Source organism: Mauremys mutica, chromosome 7, assembly GCF_020497125.1.
Source record: "Mauremys mutica isolate MM-2020 ecotype Southern chromosome 7, ASM2049712v1, whole genome shotgun sequence".
Taxonomy (NCBI): Eukaryota; Metazoa; Chordata; order Testudines; family Geoemydidae; genus Mauremys; species Mauremys mutica.
The window spans coordinates 1218726-1239487 of NC_059078.1; positions in this window are offsets into that span (position 1 = coordinate 1218726).

Below are 20762 nucleotides of genomic sequence, written 5' to 3' on the forward strand. Positions count from 1 at the left end.
TAAAGCCCGGTGCTTTGGGCATGAGCCCGCACCGGCTAAGGCAAAAAAAGGGGGAACCCCCCCTTTTTTAGCCTAACTAACTAACACTAACTATGCTAACTGAACAACTATAACTAACTATGCTAACTATGTACAACAATGAACTAGAGAAAGCTAGGGACGTGAAGAGCTATCAAGCACTCCACAGTTCCAACTGCCGTCACGGGCGGTAAGAAGGAACTGAGGAGCGGACGGGCCGGCTGGGGTATATATTTAGCGCCATGGCGGCGCCACTCCAGGGGGCGCCAGCCGGCCCGCCGGGGTTGCTAGGGAAAAAGTTCCGGAGAAGCCGTGCACGCGCGGCGCGCACACCTAACTGGAATGCATTGGAGCAATCACTCGAAGAAGAATATGGCCCTCGCCGCTTTACAAGTTGTGCAGGACTGACCTAGACCATTCTGGATGTTCTCCATAACTCACAAAGTAGCTGTTACACGAAGGCTGACCCCTAATCTGATGGGATTTCTTTTGGGAAGCCCAGCTGCTGAATATGGAGAACAATGAATCTGCAATTGTTCTGGCCTCCACAGGCTCAGTGGTTTGAGCATTGGCCTGCTAAACCCAGGGTTGTGATTTGATAAAGCTGTGACGGGATCCCTGGGGTGCAGCCTGGGACTGTGGGAACACTGTGCCTTCCTGAACCCTCTCCAGCCTGGGCTGTCTCTCACAATGCCTTGCTAGTGACAAGCAGCAAGCCCCTCCAGGCCCTGTTATCACTCAGCACAACAGCACGTGGAACCCCCCACCCAGCTAGATTACACGAATGCTCCCAGAGCCACTCATGAATCACACAGGGAAAGGCACCAGCCAAATCCCCCCAGCTCCCAGCACTGTACCCCAAGAATACACCATCTTGCACTGCTCAAGATGGGCAGTTCCAATTTATTAATTGGTTCACCACTTCATCAATGGAAAATGGACAGACACCAGCCTTTGCAAAACCTGAGCAGATTTACCAAACTTCAGGCAAACTCACTGGTAAAGATAAACAGTCAAATTTATTGACTACAAAAGATAGCTTTTAAGTGATTATAAGTGATAGGCAAAAAGTCAGTTAGTTACCAAAATAAAAAATAAGCACACAGTCTAAACTCTCACCCCTATTAGATGAGGCAACATCTAGATGAAGCAGTTTTTCTCACCCCACTGGATCTTACAGTCCTTAATATACAGGTTTGTCCCTTAAACCTGGGCCAGCCTTCTTTGTTGGAGTCTTCAGTCATCTGAGCATCTTGGCTGCTTGCAGCATAGGTGGGGGCAGGAGACAGGCCAAGCCTGGGGCCCCTGTGCTCTGTTTTATACCCTCAGTCCCATGTGCTTGGAGAACACAAGTCCAAGCATGTCTGGGGGCATTGCTGAGTCTCCAGGCAAGGTTGAGCAATTCCCCTGCTGTGGCCTCATGCGGGTGAGTCATTGCATTGTAGCTCCCTTGCTGGGCAATGGCTGGTGGTCTGTTCAGCACCCTCCCAAGCGTTGGTTCCCTCCCATGTCATTGTTTCTGGAGAGCCAGTATTGGGGCACCTCCCAAACCCACAGCATATTTTCGTGAATTCTTATAATTTCATATGCATTGATGATACAATCTCTGGATAGAAAAGTGACTTTCAGCAGATCATAACCTTTCCCCTGATACCTCACAGGCCTGCTTTATATGCAAGGTCACAATTATATGGAAATGAGGGATATGGGGGTTTCAGGGCGCTCCCACAAGGTACAGAATGTCACAACTGCTTCCAGAGATCTGGTGGCAAAACGCACCTCCACCAGTATAGATCTTTTCCCTTTTCAGGAAGGCCTGGATCATGGCCTGATGATAGCCCTGGCAACCCAAGAAACATGTCACTGATCCCTGGAAATGGCCGTATGGGGCCTCAGAGAGACCTGCACTGATTTTGTGCTTTTGCCACATGTCCCAAGTAAGTTGGGCAGCGTTCCTGCACTTTGGGCTGGATGTTTGGCCAAGACCGGATTTCCTTAGTCTCTCATGTGCTCTCTGCATTCCCAGGGGGCAGCAGACGGGCAGTCGTGGCCGAGCAGAAGCTACACACGAGGCTTTGAGGGCACTATTAGTTGTCTGTCGGGTTCCCCTGGACACCTGTTTTTCCCAACCAGGACGTCCCTGTTCGTTCTGCCCCCTTCGATTCAGGGCCTCCCCCTATTGTCTCTCTCTGGGCCTCACTAAGGATGTCCTCAGTCCTTTACATTGTCCAAGGAGGCAGCTGCACTTTGCTCGCCTGCAAACTCCACCTGACTTCTGCCCACTGAGAGCCCCTCATGTAAAGGGGCTGCTGCCTCGTCCCGCTCCCTGGCGTATATCAGACTCTCTGGTACTGAGGGTGCCGAGATCTCCCCTCACCCTCTCCAGGGTTTATTCTGGGGACATTCTGCACTATTTCCAGCCCGAGGCACTGATCTCAGATCATTCCCCAGCAACACGGCTGCAGCGACGTTAGTGGGAACTCCTGCCTTCAGAGGCCCTTTTCACCCTTCCCACTCTAACTCTGAGTGAGCTGAAGCACCGTGGTACCTCCCGATAGCCCAGCATGGGGTGCCGGGGTCACAGTGCACCAAGGGGTTGTGCTCATGTTTGTCACATGCCAGACCCATATGTGTTCCTGCGTCTTATCCTGCAGCCTAGCCGAGCCGGGCGCCCCGCTGGCGTAGGGTCTGCTTGTTGCTCTAGGAAGTGTTGTAGAGCTCTGGAGAGCTGGTAATTATGCTAATTTTATATTTTTTCTAAGCAGCTCGCCATATGCACAGGGACTTGGAGTTACATGGTGTCCCGGGGTTCACTCACCAGACTGGCTCCCCCTGCCGGTTATCTCAGGGGATTAGCTCGGCTAGCCGGTGTGCCCTGTCCTGGTGGTACCTCCCCATCGTTGTCTCCACCTGCAGACCCGCCTCAGTCCAAGTACTGCAGCATCCTCGGCCCTGCGGCTGTGTCACTGTCCGTGTTCCCCCTTCCAGGGGGCGCAGCATCGCACGTCTAGTCCAGCCCCTTCCCCAGTGGCGAGCGGGAGGGACCCTACCAGCCCAGGGAGCCTGTGGGGCGCAGCCTCGTGCTCACCTCTTTTTCCTCTGTCTCTGCTACTTCACCTTCTTCCATAGGCGCCAACTTCTGCTGGCGCCGGTGGGTGCTCGACCCCCATCTGCCCCTGGCCCCACCCCACCCCTTCCCCAAATCCCCACCCTGGCCCTGCCTCTTCCCCACCTCCTCCCCTAAGTGTGCTGTGTGCCCGCTCCTCCCAGAGCTTGTTACGCCATGAAGCAGCTGCCTTGCGGCGGCAGGCGCTGGGAGGTAGGCGGAGAAGCAGGGACATGGCGCGCTCAGGGGAGGAGGTGGAGCCCCGGAGCTCCCACTGAGTCGGCGCCCATGGCTTCTTCGCCCTCTTGTCAGGGCCTCGAGCCTGCAAATCCCAGCAGCCATCCAGGAGCTCCCCCGGTCCCTGCTTGCAGCTGCTCTGTCTAAGGTACTGCCCTCTTGCACCCTGCTAGGACCCCCATCTTCTCTGCTTGGGTCCCCTGCAACAGCTGGGCCTGCTCTGCCCTGTCCCTGCAGCTCCCTTTTATGTGAGCCTACTGGGTCCTGATTGGCTGCTCTGTTCAGCCTCTCGCCGATTGGCTGCTCCTTGCACAGCCTCCCTAGGCTGCTTTCAACCCTTTGCTTTCCAGTGTGGGGTGAAGACCCCATCACACATGGTTATACCATTGATCATACAGGAACAGTTATTTCATAAGGGAGGCGGAGTTTGGGGGAGTTCAGAACTGACTATTCAGTTGGACAGTGGAACTAAAATTGATGCAGAAACTTGTTTTGGAAGGTGAAATAAACCGAAGAGAGACGCGGAAGTTTCCACCAGCAGGACTAGAACTTGTGACAGAGGAGAGACCCAAAAGCTCGACTGAGATTTGAGACTGACAGCGATGAACTTGTGGAGACTGCCAATAACGCAAGTGTTGAGGCTGGATGCTCCAGCTTGTTACTAGGGAGGCTGGGGAGACGTTGCATTTACAGGGGGGTGTAGGGGGAATGTCAGAAGTCGTTTACCTGGGCCCTGCCCCTTCCTGCGCTGTGCTGCTGTGGGAAGGAAAGGGGGCAGTACTGGCGGCAGCAGCACCGTGCCGCGTGCTCCGGAAGGACAGAGCCGCAGGGAGGCTGGGGTACGATGGGCTTTTTGGTCTAAGCTGAATAAGACTCCAGATGTAAAGTGTCCCTGTGCGGGAGTGTAACGTGAGCATCTGCCAGGTGTTCTCCAGGGAGCAGGTGGAGAGATCCCCAGGGCTCTGTAGGATGTGCAACGACTCCTCAGTGCAGGAGTGAGAGATGTGGAGGGCTTCAACGGTCGTTTGGTCTCCCTGGGAATCCCTCGGCCTGGAGCCAGGATGCCCTCTTGTGGGCATGGCTGCAGCAGGGCGTCCAGCGACTAGCTGTGCCAGCCCTCGTGTCCTGGGGAGGGTGAGATCCCAGACCAGGCAGTCACCGTTCGGGCTCGGACGTGAGGAGTTGCTCTGCCCAGTTGTAGAAATGCTGGGGACTAGGCCGCTCTGCCCCAGAGCATGGCGAATCCTGGGTGCGCTCAGCTCCCCTCGGTGCTTTGCGTTTGCAGGCATCTCGCACTGCTCCTAGAACAGCGCCGGGGGCACTCTGGGAGCAGTGCCCAGGTTCACTGACACCACCCCAAATCAACAGAGCAAGAGCAGGAGCCGCTGCGAGCACTGAACAGTGCCCGGCAGGGGCCATGTGACCCGAGCTGGGGAGGGAAGGTGCCAGGGGCTGCCAGCGGAGGTGGCAAAGGGGAGCAGGAGGGAGCCCATCACAGCTTAGCTGATGGCGCTGGCGTGGCCAGGGTCGGCTGTGGCATAAGCCCTGCCTCTGTGGGCTGCCCGAAGGACAGTCAGGTTCCATAGCCTGGCAACTGGTCAACATTCCCTTGCTCTGAGAAGGCTCCTGCGGGAGCATGTCTCCCGGCAGGGGCCCAAGGCGGAGGAGACATCTGGCTGGGCTGGATTCCCTGCAGGGAGCCGCAGACAGAGACAGGGATCGCTGGTGCCAACAGGCAGCCTCGGAGCCTGGGAGGCCATGGGCCTGCCCCGCTGGAAGGGTGGGGTCCCTGGGGCCGGCCCACTCCCCCAGAGACAGGCTGGAACGTAGCCCAGACTCTGCCAGAGGATCTTTGCCCTTAGGAGTGGGTGCAGACACTGTTAGGAATCCAAAGAGAACGAGGAGTCCTTGTGGCACCTTAGAGACTAACACATTTATTTGGGCATAAGATACATTTGTTAGTCTCTAAGGTGCCACAAGGACTCCTCGTTCTTTTTGCTGATACAGACACACACGGCTGCCCCTCTGGAACCTGTTAGGAACCCAGGAGTCAGCACTCAGATCCTTTGTGATGACTGTGGCCTCTCTTCTCTGCTGGCTTTGATGGTGGAGATGGAGAGCCTGGAGCCTGCCGTGGGTGAGCGTTAGGGCTCCGTAGTGTATTGGTGTCATGGAGTGTGGGGGAGTCAGGGCCTGGCACCCCCCACTTCCTGTGATTCCCCGGGGCTCTCAGCCAGCCAGTAGCACAGAAGGGTTATTAGCCGACAGGACACAGTCCCCAGCAGGGCTTGTAGGTACAACCAGGACCCCTCAGCCAGGTCCCTCTGGGGGCAAGGAGCTAAGACCCCAGACTCGGGGTTCCCGGCCTCTTCCCAGCCAGCCCCAAACTGAAACCAAAAACCCCTCCAGCCGGCTGTTCCTTCGTCCAGCTTCCCAGGCAAAGGTGTCGACTCGCCCCACCCCCTGTCTGGCTCAGGTTACAGGCTCAGCTACCGTCCTTCACCTAAAGTCACCCCCTGCTCCCCCATCCCCCATGCAGACAGACCCAGTAAAACTAAACGACATTCCCAGGTCAGTCCACCCCGCTCCCCACTGCATCACAATTGGCATTGCCAATCTGCCTGGGAGGTGAGACTGGCCAATAATTTACGTGGTTCCTCCAGTGCTCCTGATGGGCAAGGGCAGCGTGGCTGCTAGCCGGGCTCGGAACTCTGGAGACTTGAAGCTGTTAGTGGTACTGGAGCCTGTGTTACCACCTCAGCTGGAGAGGAGGAAGATCCAGAATGCATCACGCCACTCGCTGGCAACCCCGAGCATGCAGAGGCTGCCTGGGCTGTATTCAGCACCTGAAGCTGGATGACTTTGCTGCACCAAGCGGATGATGTGGCAGCAGTAGCAGTTTCAGCAGCTGGGGCGGACGTGGGATGAGGACGAGGAAGAAGAGGAGGACTCCCAGCCACTGACAAAAGAGCAGCTCCGGGAGCAGCGCCGTTTCTGAGCTCGGAAACCTGGAGTTGACTGGTGGGAAAGAATCACTCTGCAGACCTGCGATGCCCTACAGTGGCACGAGAATTTCAGGCTGGCAAAGGCAATCTTTTTGGAGCTCTGTGCCAAGCTAGCCCCGGCGCTGCTGCAGCAGTGTGCCAACACGCACTGCCTCAGAGCCGCAGAGAAGAGATTCACATTGGCCATCTGGGAGTTGGCACCCCAGAGTGCTACCAGTTGTAACGATGCTGCCTTTGGTTGGACACTTCTGAGAGTATCAATTTAGGGCAAATTGCTCAGAGCAGGGCAGTCACAGCCCCAGGCGGGTGGTTCTCCACCTCTAAGGCACCAAACCATCCACACAGGGAGGACTTCGGTCTCACCCCACTGGCTAACCACAAGTCACACAAGCAATTCCCTTAGACACTCCCATTTCCCAGTATCACCACCAGTGTCACTCGTCCTGGGGACGACTGGTTATGAAAACCAACACCCCAGTAAAAGAAAAAGGGTCTCTCGATCCCAAAGGACCAAGCCCCAGACCCAGGTCAATATACAAATCAGATCTTACCCACAAATCACGCTGTTGACAATCCTTTAGTATCTAAAGGTTTATTCATAAAAAGAAAGAAATATAGATAAGAGCTAGAATTGGTTAAATGGAATCAATTACATACAGCAGGGGTAGGCAACCTATGGCACGGGTGCCGAAGGCGGCACACAAGCTGATTTTCAGTGGCACTCACACTGCCTGGGTCCTGGCCACCGGTCTCGGGGGCTCTGCATTTTAATTTAATTTTAAATGAAGCTTCTTCAACATTTTAAAAAGCTTATTTACTTTACATACAACACTAGTTTAGTTATATATTATAGACTTGTAGAAAGAGACCTTCTAAAACGTTAAAATGTATTACTGGCACGCGGAACCTTAAATTAGAGTGAATAAATGAAGACTCGGCACAGCACTTCTGAAAGGGTGCTGACCCCTGACATACAGTAATGGCAAAGTTCTTGGTTCAGGCTTGTAGCAGTGATGGAATAAACTGCAGGTTCAAATCAAGTCTCTGGAACATCCACAGCTGGGATGGGTCATTCAGTCCTTTGTTCAGAACTTCAGTTTGTAGCAAAGTTCCTCCAGAGGTTGGAAGCAGGATTGAAGACAAAGTGGAGGGGTTTCCAGGGGCCTTTTATATTCTCTGCCCTGTGGAAGGGCACCCCTTTGTTCTTACTATGGAACATCACAGCAGCAAGATGGAGTTTGGAGTCACATGGGCAAGTCACATGTCCATGCATGACTCAGTTTGCAGGTGGCAGCCATGGCTCACATGCTACCTTGAATGTTCCCAGGAAGACTTCTCATGTGGATTGGAGTCTCACAAGGTCCATTGTCAGTTAAATGTTTCTTGACTGGGCACATAGTGAGAATAGTCCTGTCTCAAGAAGCTGACCAAATGCTTCACTGAGGCCACTTAGAATTAAAACACAGTGAGATACAAGTATGTAGCCAATTGTGATGGAGCAGGGAGCAGGGTGGATTTGACCTGGGAATGTGGCCGGGGAGTTACATTGGGGATGAGAAGGAAGCTACCTGAGCTGTAACCTGAGCCAGGAGGGGGGTGGGGAGAAGTGACACCTTCTGCCCGAGAGACTGAACAAAGGAGAGGAGGAGCAGAGGGGAGCGGGGAGAAAGCTGCTGGAGGGATATTTTAGGGTCAGTTTGGGGCTGGGTGGTGCAATGCAGGGAACCCCAAGCTGGGGTCTAAGCTCCCTGAACCCCCAGAAGGACTTGACTGAGGGGTTCTGGTTGTACCTACACGCTGTGGGACTGTGTTCCTGTCGGCTAATAAACCTTCTGTTTTACTGGCTGGCTGAGAGTCCCAGTGAATCTCAGGAAGAGGGGTGCAGGGCCCTGACTCCCCCACACTCCGTGACACCAATATTCATAACTTCGACTACAAAAATGAGACACAAATACAGACAGCATAATCATAACCAGCAAGTCATAACCTTTTTATAGACACCTCACACAAAAACCTTTGTACAAGATTTGGTGCAACTATATAACAGTGATTGCATCAATGATCTACACAGTCACAGTTTATGTCACTAACGTCACACCAGTCCATAGCCAATCAACTGGGCATGCGAAGATCAATGGTTGGGGATATTATACAGGTGTGTGATGCCATGGAAAAAGTACAGTCGCACTGGGTTGTGAAGGTAAGAGTCGCACTGGGTTACAAACCTTGGTAATGCTCAGGAGATCATTAATGGGTTTGCCCACATGGGGGTCCCAAACTGTATTGGGGCAGTTCATAGAATCATAGAAGCTCAGGCTTGGAAGGGACCTCAGGAGGTGTCTAGTCCAACCCCCTGCTCAAAGCAGGACCAAACCCAACTAAATCATCCCAGCCAGGGCTTTGTCAAGCTGGGCCTTAAAAACCTCTAAGGAAGGAGATTCTATCACCTCCCTAGGTAACCCATTCCAGTGCTTCACCACCCTACTAGTGAAAAAGTTTTTCCTAATGTCCAACCTAAACCTCCCCCTCTGCAACTTGAGACCATTACTCCTTGTTCTGTCATCTGCTACCACTGAGAACAGTCTAGATCCATCCTCTTTGGAACCCCCTTTCAGGTAGTGGAAAGCAGCTATCAAATCCCCCCTCAGAGTTGATGGGACCGGTGTCCCTATCCGTTACCCACCACCAGCACCCAGGTACAGAACTTATCAACAGCAAGAAGTATTTCTCCAAGGTGCCTCCAGGGCTGGCTGACAGCTGCGGGAGGTTTACAGCCATGACTGCCAGGTGGTCGGGAAGGGACTCTGCAGAATGCCGTTCTCTTTAGATTGATGAAGAAAGGACTGTTTGGCTCCAGGACATTAATGGAGTGGAGGTTGGGCTGGTGATTCTGGGAGTCCCAGTTTATCCTCTGATGCCCTGGCTAATGAAGCCATTCACAGCCTGCTCGGACAGAAGGAAGGACTGTTTTAACTATCCCCTGAGCAGTTGCAGAATGGTGGTTGAGTGTGCACGCGGCCGTTTGAAAGGCAGCTGGCACGGTTTATGGAGCAGATTGGAAGCGGCAGGGAAAGAAATGTTCCGATCATTAGAAGTGCGTGTTGTATTTTGCACAATATTTGTGTGAACATGGGGGAAGCCTGAGCGCAGGATGGGAGGCTGAGCTGCAGAGACTTGCTCTGAGGTTCGAGCCGCTAGCAAGGCATCTGCTGGAGAACATGAGCGTTGGTGGAATGCTCTTGGACACCTACGGAACATAGTTTGGGTCTCGTGCCAGAACATGTTAGCTCATGGGGGGGGGGGTGTTAGGATGCAGCCCTCACGTGAGCACCGGGGTATCATGGGGGGAGTGGTGACATTTAACATCCACTGTGTGCTTTTGTCAAAGTCTAGGAATTATTTCAGCTTTATGGCAAGACTTTTCTGTGTTCCGTGGAGCCCTGGCTCAGAATGGACGTACTGTGAATGGTTTTACTAGGGGAGAACAATAAAAAATAATAATAAAATTTTAATTAAACCAATGGAAAAAATAAAGTCTTTGTATTTGGAAATACATTTAACTGACTACACCTCTGAAATAACCAGTTACACACAAACCTTTAACTACTGCAACCAGGCAAACAAAGCTCAAAGCGCAACCATAAGAACATTTCAAATACCACAATTTGGGTAGGTATCAGAGGGGTAGCCGTGTTAGTCTGGATCTGTAAAAGCAGCAAAGAATCCTGTGACACCTTATAGACTAACAGACGTTTGGGAGCATGAGCTTTCGTGGGTGAATACCCACTTCGTCGGATGCAAGTGGTGGAAATTTCCAGGGGCAGGTATATATATGCAAGCAAGAAGCAGGCTAGAGATAACGAGGTTAGTTCAATCAGGGAGGATGAGGCCCTGTTCTAGCAGTTGAGGTGTGAAAACCAAGGGAGGAGAAACTGCTTTTGTAGTTGGCAAGCCATTCACAGTCTTTGTTTAATCCTGAGCTGATGGTGTCAAATTTGCAGATGAACTGAAGCTCAGCAGTTTCTCTTTGAAGTCTGGTCCTGAAGTTTTGTTGCTGCAGGATGGCCACCTTAAGATCTGCTATGGTGTGACCAGGGAGGTTGAAGTGTTCTCCTACAGGTTTTTGTATATTGCCATTCCTGATATCTGATTTGTGTCCATTTATCCTTTTCCGTAGAGACTGTCCAGTTTGGCCGATGTACATAGCAGAGGGGCATTGCTGGCACATGATGGTGGACGTGCAGGTGAATGAACCGGTGAGGGTGTGGCTGATCTGGTTAGGTCCTGTGATGGTGTCGCTGGTGTAGATATGTGGGCAGAGTTGGCATCGAGGTTTGTTGCATGGATTGGTTCCTGAGCTAGAGTTACTATGGTGTGGTGTGCAGTTACTGGTGAGAATATGCTTCAGGTTGGCAGGTTGTCTGTGGGCGAGGACTGGCCTGCCACCCAAGGCCTGTGAAAGTGTGGGATCATTGTCCAGGATGGGTTGTAGATCCCTGATGATGCGTTGGAGGAGTTTTAGCTGGGGACTGTATGTGATGGCCAGTGGAGTCCTGTTGGTTTCTTTCTTGGGTTTGTCTTGCAGTAGGAGGCTTCTGGGTACATGTCTGGCTCTGTTGATCTGTTTCCTTATTTCCTCATGCGGGTACTGTAGTTTTGAGAATGCTTGGTGGAGATTTTGTATGTGTTGGTCTCTGTCTCAGGGGTTAGAGCAGATGCGGTTGTACCTCAGTGCTTGGCTGTAGACAATGGATCGTGTGGTGTGCCCGGGATGGAAGCTGAAGGCATGAAGGTAGGCATAGTGGAGTCAAAGGCAAGTTCACTCCTGGCCTCTGGCTCTTCTTGCCTATGGGGTGTGGGACTGAGTCCCTTGGCTCAGGGGCGTCGCAGGGCTACGGAGCTGCACTGCCAGGTGCAAGGGTTCTCAGCTGGTGGTGGGATCTGAGAGGTGAATGGGAGCTGCTGGGAGCAACGCAGTGGGGATACAGACGTTAGACGTTGCTGCTCGTCCCAGTAGCCGGCATTGTCCAGGGGCTGAAGGACAGGACAAGTCCCAAATTCCGGGATGGCAGGGCCGCTGGCCTAGCAGGGTTATGTTTTGCAGGAGGGCGTTCTGGTTCAGATAGCACCCAAGAGCTGCCTCTGCCTCTCGCCCTGCTCTCCTTCACGCTGGCGATGCTGCTGTTGGCACTGCCATGATCCCCTGGAAGAGCTGCGTTTCGTTCTCCCACTGGGTCCTCATGGACAGTCTCCACCTCTCAGCCAGCCTGGCTTTCTCTGGGACTCTGCCAGGAGTTCTGCAAACATCTCCTCCCAAATCTTGCTTTTTCTCCCCCTCCAGTTGGCCAGCCTGTCAGTGGGAGACGGAGGCCTGGCCTGGATGGTCTGGCACTCGCAGGTGCTGTGGGAGCAGGGAAATAAGCCAATAGTAGCATATTGTTCGTACCAGACAAGTCAGGACAGCTTTTTTATGGGATCCACCAGGGCAAGAAGAATCCTTAGGGTTCAACCACACAGGTTCTGGGAGTCAGTCTCCCAGCCCAGGTCCCCAGACTTGCACTAGCGGGTGTTGTGCCAGTGCTCGAAATCTAGCCGTGTAGCCGGTGCGTTTGCAGGCAGCCTGGGCTGGGGCTCGGGCTTGAGCCCAAGCCGCACGTAAAAGTCCCATCTGCACAGTTATTGTAGGAGCCCTGGCCTGAGCCCCGCTCACCCGGTCTGGGGGCCTGGCTGAGAGGCTTGCTGCCGCGGGCCGTGCAGATGGCCCCTCGTTTTCATTTCTCCCAAAGCGCCAGGAAGGTGAGGCTGCAGCTCTGTAGGCACGGTCAGCCCCTTCTCCGCCCTAGCCTGTCACCGTGTCATTCTCATCCCACGCCGTGCACACAGCTCATGCCGTGAGTCCCGCACTCAGCCCAGTAACTAGGGATCCAGCCTTGAGCTGATGACGTTCCTTAGGAATGTGTTGTAAAGGGCACAGTAGGATAGTGGTCATTTCACCCGCGCTGGAGAGAGAGAGATCACCTCCCTTCTCCATCCAGCATGCCCCCGTGGGCACACCCAAGGGCTGCGCTAGCTCGGGTTGTTACCCTTCCGATTGCAGAGAACGGAACACCCCTGCCCTGCCCCGAGGCCCCGCCCCGAGGCCCCGCCCCTTCCCCCAGGCCCCCCTCCCTCCGTCGCTCACTCTCCCGCACCCTCACTCACTAGCTCCTTTTCACCGGGCTGGGTCAGGGGGTTCGGGTGCGGGAGGGGGTGCGGGCTCTGGGTGGGGCCAGGGATGAGGAGTTTGGCGTGTAGGAGGGGGCTCAGGGCTGGGGCAGGAGGTTGGGGCATGGGAGGGGTTATGGACTCTGGGCTGGGGCCAGAAATGAGGGGTTCAGAGTGCAGGAGGGGGCTCAGGGCTGGGGCAGGGGGTTGGGGTATGGGACGGAGTTAAGGGTTCAGGCTCCAGTCAGCGCTTACCTCAGGCAGCTCCCGGAAGCATCCGACATGGCCCTCTGGCTCCTAGGCGTAGGGCAACCAGGGGGCTCTGCGCACTGCCCGCCTCCGCAGGCGCCACCCCCACAGCTTCCATTGGCCGTGGTTCTCTCTCTCCTGTTCCCGGCCATTGGGAGCTGCGGAGACCATGCCTGGGGTGGAGGCAGTGCGCGGAGCCCCCCCATGGCCACGCCTCTGCCTAGGAGCCAGAGAGACTTGCCAGCCGCTTCCGGGAGCCATGTGGAGCCAGCCACTGTGGCCAACCGGACTTTTAGCAGCCTGGCTCTGCTGACCAGAGCCCCTTTCTGACTGGGCATTCTGGTTGAAAACCCTAGCGCCAGCCCAGCCCAGCATTACTCTGGGATCTCAAGTTCAGTGGGATTTATACCATCCCCACTGTGTTCCAGGACATAGTCCCCAATACTCTAGGTAGGATTGCAAGAGGGTGACTCACCACCAGAGCATCCCTTCTAGTCAGCTGAGGTGTTGCAGGGCCTTTCTGTCCGTAGCCTCCTCCACAATGTCATTTAGGCTTGTGGTATTCCATGGAATCAGAGCAATGTTGGGCTGAAGGGATCTCAACAGGTCATCAAGTCCAGCCCCCGCGCTGGGGCAGGGCCGCATAACCCTGGACCATCCCTCGCGGGGGGTTGTCCAACCTGTGCTCAAAACCCTCCAGTGACGGGGATCCCACAGCCTCCCCTGGAAGCCTATTGCAGAGCTTAGCTCCCGAGAGGGAGAAAGGGTTTCCGAATATCTACTCGAGATCTCCCTGGCTGCAGATTGAGCCCATCACTTCTTGTCCGGCCTTCCATGGACATGGAGAACAATCGATCCCCGTCCTCTTCAGAACAGCCCTTAACAGACGTGAAGACTGTTCTCAGGTCCCCCTCAGTCCTCGTCTCTCCAGGCTAAACAGGCCCTGGTTTTAAAGCTTTCTTCCCAGGGCAGGTTTTCTAAACCTTCCATCATTTGTGCTGCTCTCCCAGGATTGTCTCCAGTTTGTCCACATCTGCCCTACAGTGCGGCCCCCAGACCTGGACACGAACCCCCGCTGAGGCCTCGCCAGTGTCCCGCTCTGCTCGGCAATCCCCTCCCATGTCTGACATACGACACTCCTGTTAATACACCCCAGAATGATACTTACCTTTTCCACAAGGGCATCCCATTGTTGACTCATATTCAGTTTGTGATACTCTATAACCCCAGTTCCTTATTCATAAATGATCTGGAGAAAGGGGTAAACAGTGAGGTGGCAAAGTTTGCAGATGATACTAAACTACTCAAGATAGTTAAGACCAAAGCAGATTGTGAAGAACTTCAAAAAGATCTCACAAAACTAAGTGATTGGGCAACAAAATGGCAAATGAAATTTAATGTGGATAAATGTAAAGTAATGCACATTGGAAAAAATAACCCCAACTATACATACAACATGATGGGGGCTAATTTAGCTACAACGAGTCAGGAAAAAGATCTTGGAGTTATCGTGGATAGTTCTCTGAAGATGTCCACGCAGTGTGCAGAGGCGGTCAAAAAAGCAAACAGGATGTTAGGAATCATTAAAAAGGGGATAGAGAATAAGACTGAGAATATATTATTGCCCTTATATAAATCCATGGTACGCCCACATCTCGAATACTGTATACAGATGTGGTCTCCTCACCTCAAAAAAGATATTCTAGCACTAGAAAAGGTTCAGAAAAGAGCAACTAAAATGATTAGGGGTTTGGAGAGGGTCCCATACGAGGAAAGATTAAAGAGGCTAGGACTCTTCAGCTTGGAAAAGAGAAGACTAAGGGGGGACATGATAGAGGTATATAAAATCATGAGTGATGTTGAGAAAGTGGATAAGGAAAAGTTATTTACTTATTCCCATAATACAAGAACTAGGGGTCACCAAATGAAATTAATAGGCAGCAGGTTTAAAACAAATAAAAGGAAGTTCTTCTTCACGCAGCGCACAGTCAACTTGTGGAACTCCTTACCTGAGGAGGTTGTGAAGGCTAGGACTATAACAATGTTTAAAAGGGGACTGGATAAATTCATGGTGGCTAAGTCCATAAATGGCTATTAGCCAGGATGGGTAAGAATGGTGTCCCTAGCCTCTGTTCGTCAGAGGATGGAGATGGATGGCAGGAGAGAGATCACTTGATCATTGCCTGTTAGGTTCACTCCCTCTGGGGCACCTGGCATTGGCCACTGTCGGTAGACAGATACTGGGCTAGATGGACCTTTGGTCTGACCCGGTACGGCCTTTCTTATGTTCTTATGTTCTTATGTTCTTATCCTTCTCAGCAGTACTACCACCTAGCCAGTTATTCCCCATTTTGTAGTTGTGCTTTTGATTTTTCCTTCCTAAGTGAAGTGCTTTGCCCTTCATTGAATTTCATCTTGTTGAATTCAGACCAATTCTCCATTTCCCAAGGTCAGTTTGAATTCTAATCCTGCCCTCTAAAGTGCTTGCAACCCCTCCCAGCTTGGTGTCACCTGCAGATTTTATAAGCGCATCTCCCTCCATTATCCAAGTCATTAATGAAAATATTGACTAGTACTGGACCCAGCCATGATCCTAGGTGGACCCACTAGATACACCCTCCCAGACTGACAGCAAACCACTGGTAACTGGTTGTGCCCCCTGTAACAATGCTGGCTTTGGTGGGACACAACTGAGAGTGTCAATTCAGGACAAATTGCTCAGAGCAGGGCAGTCACAGCCCCAGGCTGGGGGTTCTCCACTTCTAAGGCACCAAACCAGCCATACAGAGAGGACTTTGGTCTCACCCCACTGGCTAACCACAAGTCACACGAGCAATTCCCTCAGACACTCCAGTTTCCCATATCACCACCAGTGCCACTCGTTATGGGGATGAATGAAGACAAGATGGAGATGAGGCAGCTGCCTTTTATAGTCTCTTCCAGATATAAGGACACCTCTTTGTCCTTACTGTGGAAAATTACAGCAAAATGGAGTCTGGAGTCACATGGGCAAGTCACATGTCCATGTATGACTCAGTTCTTTACAGGTGGCAGTCATGGCTCACATGCTACCTTGCGTTCCCAGGAAGACTTCTCATGTGGATTGGAGTCTCCCAAGGTCCATTGTCAGTTAAATGTTTCTTGACTGGGCTCTTAACTTGCAAATTCCTTTCTCAAGAAGCTGACCAATGACTGAGGCTACTTCGGAATCAGAACTCATCAATAGACACATACAGAGCCAATATTCATAACTTCAACTCTGAAAACGATATTCACACACAGATAGCATCATCATACCCAGCAAACCAGAACCTTCTCATAGACACCTCACACGATAACCTTTGTACAATATTTGCTGCAAATATATAACAGTGGTTGCAACAAGGATCTATACGGTTACAGATTATGTCAACAACATCACACACCCACTTTATAGTAATTTCATCCAGACCACATTTCCTTAGTTTGCTTATGAGAATGTCATGGGGGACTGTGTCAAAACCTCACCTGCACATCTACCAATGTGATATATGCCATCATGTGCCAGCAATGCCCCTCTGCCATGTACATTGGCCAAACCGGACAGTCTCTACGCAAAAGAATAAATGGACACAAATCAGATGTCAAGAATTATAACATTCAAAAACCAGTCGGAGATACTTCTACCTCCCTGGTCACTCGATTACAGACCTCAAAGTCGCAATATTACAACAAAAAAACTTCAAAAACAGACTCCAGTGAGAGACTGCTGAATTGGAATTAATTTGCAAACTGGACACCATTAAATTAGGCTTGAATAAAGACTGGGAGTGGATGGGTCACTACACAAAGTAAAACTATTTCCCCATGTTTATTTCCCCCCCACGCCCCCCCGCTGTTCCTCACAACTTCTTGTCAACTGCTGCAAATGGACCATTTTCATTACCACTACAAAAAGTTTTTTTCTCTCCTGCTGATAATAGCTCACCTTAACTGATCACTCTCCTTATAGTGTGTATGGTAACACCCATTGTTTCATGTTCTCCATGTATATATCTATCTTACTACTGTATTTTCCACTGCATGCATCCGATGAAGTGGGTTTTAGCCCACGAAAGCTTATGCTCAAATAAATGTGTTAGTCTCTAAGGTGCCACAAGTGCTCCTGTTCTTTTTGCGGATACAGACTAACATGGCTGCTACTCTGAAACTAAAATCAAGATATATCATTTCTACAGCTTCCCCCCTCCACTAGGCCAGTAACCCTGTCCAAGAAGGAAATAGGTTGGTTTGGCATGATTTGTCCTCGATAGATCCATGCTGGCTGTTCCTTATAACCCTATTATCCTCTAGCTGCTTACAAATTGATTAATAGTTTGTGCCACCAGTATCTTTCCAGATATCAAAGTTAGGCTGACTGGTCTGTAATTCTCCAGGTCCCCTTTGTTCCCCATTTTCAAAGACAGGTAATATGTCTATGTCTACCCTTCTCCAGTCCTCTGGGATCTCTCCCGTCCTCCAGGAGTTCTCAGAGATAATTGCTAAGAGTTCAAGATTGTTCAGCTACTTCCTTAAGTACCCTCAGGTGAATTTCATCAGGCCCTGCTGGCACAAATACATCTAACTTCTCTAAATATGCTTTCACCGGTTCTGGCTTGCGTTCCTTCCCTCTTGCTAATATTATTGTGTTGAGTATCTGGTCCCCATTAACCTCCATCTCTTCTTATGACTTGTCCCTGTCTGCCACCAGGCCATCCCGCTCTCTGGCTCCAGCCAGCCTTCGCTCCCTGAGAGAGAGACAGAAATTTGCTCTCCTTCCCAGTCAGCCCCCACCAGCCTCCCCCGGGCTTGACACCTGCTGCAGTTGTAGAGGGGCAGGCGGATTGCGTCCAGGAGCTCTCATTAACCCTTAGCCCCTCTCTTGGGATCATTTGTCAGTCTGGAGAGAGAGATTTTTCTTCACATTGTTCCCCAAATGGGCAAGTTGTGAGCACCCCATTTCATACCGCGTGGGACGTCCCATGCTAACAGCTGCATTACCACTGCATTTCTGGAGCTTCCGTAAGTGCTTAGCTCCATGATTTCTTACCAGTAGAACTTAACCCCAGCCCAGACCTTCCTGCCACATGTACATACCAGCATTAGTCCACTTCTTTCTCAGCAGAATACATCCTGTCTCTGTTGCCCTCCCCTAATGCAGGAGCTTCAGTCCTGTGAATGGTCCATGTGTCCGGTTCCCTGCCATGACAGGCTCTGCAGCTGTTGTCAAAAAGTGAAAAGGACAAGACCCCTTGGTCTCTGTCCAACATAGATCCACTGCAGTACCGGGGAGCTTTGGGGTGGCCAGGAGCTGACAATGACAAAGACTCCTGTAATGGGAGCCATATAAACTATACATAGATGACTGGATGGATGGATGGATGGGAAGCAGAGGGATTGAACAGTGAATTGAGGAAAAGTATCTGCCTAGCAATAATGTCACAACATAAAGCTTGAGCCATCGTAGGCTCTGTCTACACTAGCACTTTTGTTGGTCGGGGTGTGAAAAAAACAACCCCCCGACCAACCTAAGTTTCACAGACAAAGTGCCGCTGTGGACAGTGTTATGTCAGCAGGAGAGCGTCTCCCGCCGACATAGCTACTGCTGCTTGTTGGGGTGGGTTAATTATGCTGGTGGGAGAGTTCTCTCTTTGTCAGCATACAGTGGCTACGCAGGAGACGTGACAGTGACGCGGATGCCGAGGTACAGCAGTGTTGCTGTCAGGTCTGTAGTGCACACAGGGTGACCCTAGAAACAGATGACAGGCAAAGAAAAAAGCTTTATGCCTGGGGTTGTGCAGAGTGGAGCCAAATACAGGAAATCCAAAGAAATGCTCTTCTCTTACCTCACTTCACGGATTGGCATTGTCCATCGGGCTTTCTGCCCCTCACGGCTATGTCTTCTCTTCCTGGATTGCTTTGCTCTGTTTTCTGTATTTAACTGGTTTCAGAGTAGCAGCCGTGTCAGTCTGTATCCGCAAAAAGAACAGGAGATGCATCCGACGAAGTGGGTATTCACCCACGAAAGCTCATGCTCCAATACGTCTGTTAGTCTATAAGGTGCCACAGGACTCTTTGCTGCTTTTACAGATCCAGACTAACACGGCTACCCCTCTGATACAGGAGTATTTGTGGCACCTTAGAGACTAACAAATTTATTTGAGCATAAGCTTTTGTGGGCTACAGCCCACTTCATCGGATGCATGGAATGGAACATATAGTAAGAAGATATTTATATATACAGAGAACATGAACAAGTGGAAGTTGCCATACTAGCTGTAAGAGGCTAATTAATTAAGATGAGCTATTATCAGCAGGAGAAAAAAAACTTTTGTAGTGATAATCAAGATGGCTCATTTTAGACCCTTGACAAGAAGGTGTGAGGATACATAACATGGGGAAATAGATTCAATGTGTGTAATGACCCCGCCACTCCCAGTCTCTATTCAAACCCAAGTTAATAGTATCTAGTTTGCATATTAATTCAAGCTCAGCAGTTTCTCGCTAGAGTCTGTTTTTGAAGCTTTTCTGTTGCAAAATTGCCACTTTTAAGTCTGTTACTGAGTGGCCAGTGAGGTTGAAGTGTTCTCCTACTGGTTTTTTAATGTAATGATTCCTGATGTCAGATTTGTGTCCATTTGTTCTTTTGCATAGAGACTGTCCGGTTTGGCCAATGTACATGGCAGAGGGGCATTGCTGGCACATGATGGCATATATCACATTGGTAGATGTGCAGGTGAACGAGCCCCTGATGGTGTGGCTGATGTGATTAGGTTTTATGATGGTGTCACTTGAATAGATATGTGGACAGAGTTGGCAACGGGCTTTGTTCCAAGGATAGGTTCCTGGGTTAGTGTTTTTGTTGTGTGGTGTGCGGTTGCTGGTGAGTATTTGCTTCAGGTTTGGGGATTGTCTGTAAGCGAGGACTGGTCTATCTCCCAAGATCTGTGAGAGTGAGGGATCATCCTTCAGGATAGGTTGTAGATCTTTGATGATGTGCTGGAGAGGTCTTAGGTGGGGGCTGTAGGTGATGGCTAGTGTCGTTCTGTTACTTTCTTTGTTGGGTCTGTCCTTTAGTAGGTGACTTCTGGGTACTCTTCTGGCTCTGTCAATCTGTTTTTTCACTTCAGCAGGTGGGTATTTTTAGAATGTTTTAAGAATGCTTGATAGAGATCTTGTAGGTGTTTGTCTCTGTCTGAGGGATTGGAGCAAATGTGGTTGTATCTTAGAGCTTGGCTGTAGACAATGGATCGTGTGGTGTGTCCTGGAGGGAAGTTGGAGGCATGTAGGTAAGTATAGCGGTCAGTAGGTTTCCAGTATAGGGTGGTGTTTATGTGACCATCGCTTATTAGCACTGTAGTGTCCAGGAAGTGGATCTCTTGTGTGGACTGGTCCAGGCTGATGATTGATGGTGGGATGGAAATTGTTGAAATTATGGTGGAATTCCTCAAGGGCTTCTTTTCCACGGGTCCAAATTATGAAGATGTCATCAATGTAGCGCAAGTAGAGAAGTGACGTCAGTCAGGAGAAGTTGGGGTTTATCAGGGATGTCGTTGAGGATCCAGTGGGGTGTCACTGAGACGTGGAGAGGATACATTGGGGAAAGGAGACTGGGCAGTGAGAGGGTGCAAGGAGGATTGACGAATGAAGGACTGTCATCGAGTGCAAGGGGATGTGAAGTGGATTATTCATGGGACACTGGTAGTGCAGGGAGTCAAGGATGACATCGGGGGACTCTGTGGATGCCATTGGGGAGGATCTCAGGCTTGCAGAGAGCATCACTGGGGAGGTGTTGGATTCACTGAAGGAGGAGGTCAGTGAAGGGATGTGGGGGTCACTGAGGGAAAGGGTTCATCATAAAGGTAATGGGGGCTTTATGTGGGGGCCAGAGAGGTGTTAAAGAAGCCATGAGATGGTTGGTGAAG